Below are 6395 nucleotides of genomic sequence, written 5' to 3' on the forward strand. Positions count from 1 at the left end.
TTTTCCTCTATTCCCCAATTAATATAAGTATCCCCCAATTGCACGTTCTTGTTATGGAGACCATGATTTCAATTTTACTAAGACATTTAGAAGTAAACTGAAGCCAACTCTTATCCTAATATTTATACTAATACCTAAATTATCCTTCTTATTTATTATTATGATTATTTGTTTAATTTTTAATTAATTTTTTAATACTTTTTTAAAAACTTTTTTCCCTTTGCTGGTATTTCAATTTTTATTTAATTTATTTTGTATTTTTTTTAAAAATTGTTTATATTTTTCTTAATTTTTTAATTTCTTTTCTTTAATTAGGTATGGTATACGGAAAAAAATCAAAAAAAAAGTTAAAAGAATTAAAAAGTGAAAAATTAAAATAAATATTTATTTAAGTAAAGGGTAACTTGGTCATTTTGGAACTTTAGGACACCCCTTAAAATTATATGGAGGATGGCCTAATCAAATCATGGTCCTCCCAGAAAAATCATGGTCCCAAGAAATGGTTCTATTATTAATTGTTAACTCGCGAGTACATAGGTAGGTCTTGAAGGTTGAAAGCAGCTGTGCTACCGAAAAGAGCAGGACCGTTTATAAGCTTTTACCCCTAGATGGAGGATTCCTGCGAGGAAATGCACTGGAAAAGGTGAATTTTTTTTCATCAATATAAGGTGCAGAGCCAGAGAGCATAAAAATCAAAGATATGTACATTTATGTGCACATTAACAATCATTAAGTGTACATTTATGTACACAATCAACATGTGTACAACTATGTACACATTAGCTTAAAAAGTATGAACCTAAATACAGAAGCATCACTGATGCCTCTCTAATAAATTACTGAAGTCGTCCAATATTGAATCCTTATGTTATACCCACACTTGTGAAATTAGTGTCTGTCGGTTTACATAGTTACCCCAGAGGATAAAAAAATGTTGTAAAAGACGGGGCAACCAAAACAAATGCCCCGAGCCTGCCAGTTAATATTGCCCTACAAGTGAATAACACAGATTACAATGAAAATGAACAAGCGGAATAGTATAACTATCAAAGAGATGAACTGGAAAATAATTCCCATGTATCGTCATTCACATTTTTCTTTTTTGATTTATCTTCGTCAACATTCACTTAAAAACAAAATAAATCATCAAAGAGATGAACTGGAAATTGAATAAAATTAAATCCAAAAACTCTAATAATAACTATAAATTGACCATGCATAAGCTTATGCGATATATGTTCACCATATTGTGATTTTTGTTACATGTGCACAACAATATACACTTCTACTAAAAGTGCACAAAAATGTACACTTGAATTACATGTGCGTTATTATGTATACATGTGACTTCTGCCACATGTGTACATATTGGTACACCTATTATATAGGTGTACCAATATGTACACATGTAATTTCTGTCATAACCAACAATCACTGGCTCATAGCATCATTGATTTGACATCCAAGAAACGGAAAAAGATTGTTCACTAAAATTTGATTAAGAGTCCTAGAGTGGGTTGTTATGTACACATGTAATTTCTGTCACATATATACTCATATTATAGGTGTACCAATATGTACACATGTAATTTATTAAAATGTCTCAAATCTTTACTAGTAGACAACTAATTTTGGCAGTACTATAAGTTACTTACTTTAATTAATCTACGCTTAGGAAATCTTTTTTGAGTTTAAAGACCTTGACTAAGAGTACTATTAGACAGTAGACATAGTTATAGGTTGGTTATGCAACTTAAACTAAAACTTCAACTCCTTGGTCAATTTTAATAACTAATTGAATATAATACTCAAAAAGTTATGGCATGAACAAAAAAATAAGACCCCATTAAAACCTAGGAGGAGACCGAAGTCTGGTTGGTTAAAAGTCAACACCATATCAATATAAACATGTAAAATAAAATGTCGTATATATGCACATATTGTTTACTAAGGATGTTTTTACCTAATTTCCCAATAAGTCACAACCCCAGGCATCTTCACAAGGATTTGATTGTACTCTGGCCTCAATGTCTGCATTCTGATCAATAAAACACACACATAAGAAACTGAATAATTAACTTCTATAAAAGCTAATACACTAACACTAGATCATTATGAATAAAGCAGAAACTCAGACTGATAAAAAAAGGTTCGACACTTGCTCAAAATTTGAAAACCTCAAATGAGGGAAAAAAAAAACTAACTTTTTTGACCAGAAGTGTCCCAAATCTGAGCTTTGATTACTTTAATTTCAACTTCCAAACTACAAGTGACCTGTTCTTGTGTTACATACACTCTCCTTTTCCTTAAAACAAACATCCCAACATTTTATGGTGCTTCAATGCATACATCCAGTGAGTAAAAAAAGAGTTCATCAAACACAACTTCGAAGGAAAACAAGCAATGACAGTAATACAGTTATGTATTATTAATAATTAGCATGTGTACATATGTACACGTTAACAATCAACGGGTGTACAACTATGTACACATTAACAAACAATAGGTGTACAATTATGTACACATAATAATCGACGGGTGTACAACTATGTATACATTAAGATCACCAATGATACATAACGAATGACTTTTAATGATGAAAGAGTTGCAATCTAAGAGTTCACCTGAATTCGGGATACAACCAGAACACCATTTTTGAGTCAAATTGATGCACTAGCTCAACAATCTCACAATCCAGAACTGAGAGAAGCAATTTTCTTTCTTAAGAAGGACCACTAGTTAGATAGACATCGACATTGATAAGAAGATACCAACTATATAATACCATAATTCCTCCATATATTCACATTTGACAGTACACATGGTGGGAATGATATCATTTAGAAATGGGAATGATATCATTTAGTACAAAACGTGCCCACAACATAGGTTATTTTTACCTGTAAACTATAATCCACTCATGTAAATATGCCACCCTATGACCTTTCATCATGTTCGTATACAATTTATTTCGTTAAATTTAGAGCAACAGCAAGTACAAGCACCTAAAATCACCCCAAACACTCCTTCGTAGAGTTCCAATACTAAGAAGCACTTACCTACTCCAAACACAAACCAAGTACAAGTATTCACAAATCAAGCATCACTCCAAACCTTCTTTCTCACTGAAGTTCCCATACTAACAACAAAGTTCTTCCAGACAAGTATGCGGATACAAGGAGGTTACTCATTTGACCTTGAAAACGAGCTTCACTACCGGTAAGAAACATTTGGATCCCCGACATTTGACAACTAATAGAAACTATATTTCGAACTTGTCATTGAATGTCTTACATATCATTCTATCATGTACAATTAAACTCCAAAACCATAAGATAAGATAACACCTAAAAAAGATACTAACTTCCAGCAATTACCGCAATACAAAAATGCTAAAAATATGTACCGTATATTGAATGGTAAAAAAGAACATTTAGTACTTAGATTGCTATCTTGAGTTGTGCTGCTACATCATCCGACCATTTCAGTTAACAACTAACATGGCATGGGTGATTAAATTTGTATTGTCATATACTTTGGAACTTGAAGTTCTCTGTAGTGAAATAACAACAAAGTTCATTTTGATATTTAAGATTGGAAGCTCGAACAATGATAGGTCATGGTTTGGGAGAAATATAGAATAGACATTTTACTGCACAACTATAGTGAGTAGTATATATACTTTATTCTTTTAACTAAAATATATGTGGCATAATTAGTTTTGAAGGCAAACGGAACATCTCAAGCTCAATAATACTTTAAGCTCTATAACATTGTTATTAAAGCTAAAAACTAATTTTCATAAAATCACTAACATTTCCGGTTCATTGTTACTAAGTAGAGCAACTGCAAATGTATATAGACTAATAATCAATCAAATTTGCAAAGTTTCAAAATAGCTAATATTTATCATGTACTCAAATATATATGAAACGAAAACAGAACTCAAGATATGAATCCAGCACACTTACCGCAAGTGCATCAATTGATCTAGAAACACCCATTGGAACAAAACTCCTCATGATATCACCTGCATATATAAGCTATATAGTTCGATTATAAACTCTCAAGTCCAAACCTCATGAACCTCAATTCTACATAGATTAACTAAAAGCCTCACATTTATATGAAAATATGCAATCAAATTAGCAAAAATTGAATTATTTCACTCAAAAACTAAGAATCTAATTTTTAATACGAAATAATTTCCATCTCTTCCTTTCCATACTAACCTGCTTATTTATAATTTGAAATAACGACCTCCATCCTCCACGACTCTCTCCAGTGATTTCTCAGGCAAAGGAGATCCATCTATTAAAAAAATCTCAACAGGAAAAACCATAAACATCATTTTTCTTAGTCAAAGTATTATCAGAATTGATCGGAGGAACTCATCGCATCAATCAAAGTAATCGATCAGATAAATTAATTCTCACCTATAGAAGTTCTGAATCTCCTCAAATAAATCTTACCACTGATCTGATGCCATCTCTATCAATTTCTAGGGTTTGTGAAAAGAACAACAGATAGGGAGAGAAAACAAAGAGATTTAATAGAAATAATCCAGCTGAAAACAAAATTCACAACTAGAACCCAAAGTATTGCTTTCATTTTCACATCACAGCTCTGCCGATAGAAAAGTAGAAGATAAATGAAGAAATTGATAAAACAGTTTGCGATCTGTTTACGGGGTTATTTGGGTCATGAAAAAGAATCTTTTTGGACTGAATCGTCAACGAAAAGGACTGACTCGTACTAGAATCGGTAAATTTGGACCTTTTAGTACTAGGCTTTAGAAGGGAGGACTAGAACGTCCAAAGCCCAAAATTTTTGGGGCTAAACGTCAATTTCTACCATGACAAATGGGGGGTTTGGCCACCCCATAGGAACACGCCTGAGAGGGAGTAAATAATTAATTTTCGTTTAGTCGCACAATACAAACATTGCCAGATGGAGACGGCAGTGTCAATGTAAGAGCTTCTCCAATGGTTACTTGGTCAGCTTCATATATGGCAATATGGGAAGACATCTTTTATCTTATATTGTAACCAATTTTCCTAAATATGAGGAATAAAAGAAATTCTTCTCCAACCCCTTGCATTTTCACCGCTTCTTGGCGTAGCTGTAATCTCATTTACTATTGATTAAAGATTTTATTTGATTAAAAAAAATAGAAATTGTCACTTTTTTTTCTTTTCTTTTTTGAAAGAGGAAGGATATATTGAAAAGAGAAAAAAGTTATTTACAGGCTACTTACAAGAGTGCATAGCACTAAAACCCTGAAAAATCAAACCAAAATATTACATGAATAAATAAATTGAGAGGAAAAATTGCGAGAAGCAAACAACTTCTGTGAAAAAGTTCCTTGAGAAAATATCTTTAAGCCATTGACACAACAACTTGAATAAAGTACTGCGACTGATGCATCAAAGAAAAAGAGTACTGAAATCTTCATTGTTTAAGTGAAAGTCAAGATTCAAACTACTGTTCATCGTGATCGTACGGAATCAATGAACAATACCCACGACAATTAATTTATGTGTTCTTCTGCACCCACCGATTAGAATTAAGTGTTCAAAATTAATCAATAAGGACCGGACAAAGTGAGATCAAAAGTGTAGCAATGGGAAGTGATAAGAGATAGTTTGTAAATTACAAACCAATGAACCCAAATAAAAACTTATTAACTACTCCTGATCCCGCCATACATTTACATTACGATGTTAACTTAGTCTGTCAATGGAAGATGATGGAAGGAAAAATAAGTCACCCAATCGAAGATGATGTATCGATGAGTATATGATTGATATTTGGAGAGTAAGATTTAATGGCTCTCGATAGAAGAAAAAAAGAAGAAAGAAAAGCTTTTGTTCAAAAAAGAAACAGAACAACGAAAGAAAAATTATCGAGTGGAAATTTTTTGATTTTGATTCAGTAAAATTCTATGCAAAATTGTAAATCATTTATAATGTATTAGATCTATTTTTAATTCAAAAAAAGCTGACTAGAATGGTAACAAATCCTCTTGGTGAACCTCTAAAACAAGAGGTTGACCAAGAGGATGTCTATCAAAATTTATGCCATGTCACTTGCTTACTAGTTAAAGAGGTTAGGATTGGAGAAAGAATTTAGAGAAAATGAATGTGAATCCTACGTGGATGAAGACTTTTTTCTTCACGCACATCCCATTGGAGAAGCTCTAACCAAGGCCTCAAAGACACCCAAAACCTCCTCCACTCCATAATCACCACGTGTAAGACAATTCTGAAACGTCTCTCTAACAGTGTACTACCTTCCGTCCATTCCCCGTCACTCATAAATTCCCTCCGTGGCTATTTACAGTCCTTTTAACGGACTCTTTAAAATTACACTCCTCTTACACCACAACCACAACT

The 6395-nt window shown here is 32.6% G+C and overlaps 1 long non-coding RNA gene across 2 annotated transcripts; it reads right to left on the reverse strand.

Annotated features, from left to right (window-relative positions):
* Nucleotides 1-363: 363 nt before the first annotated feature.
* Nucleotides 364-4659, reverse strand: LOC113355901. Of its 2 annotated transcripts, none has more exons than XR_003362643.1 (5): nucleotides 4437-4659; nucleotides 4233-4311; nucleotides 3972-4030; nucleotides 1964-2038; nucleotides 364-619 (listed from the first exon to the last, which is right to left on the reverse strand). It is a non-coding gene; the product is annotated as an uncharacterized LOC113355901 (long non-coding RNA). The 2 variants fall into 2 exon arrangements; XR_003362644.1 differs by having other exon boundaries at nucleotides 365-619; nucleotides 4233-4324.
* Between the last annotated feature and the right edge of the window lie 1736 nt (nucleotides 4660-6395).

This window comes from Papaver somniferum, chromosome 3 (genome assembly GCF_003573695.1).
Source record: "Papaver somniferum cultivar HN1 chromosome 3, ASM357369v1, whole genome shotgun sequence".
Lineage (NCBI taxonomy): Eukaryota > Viridiplantae > Streptophyta > Magnoliopsida > Ranunculales > Papaveraceae > Papaver > Papaver somniferum.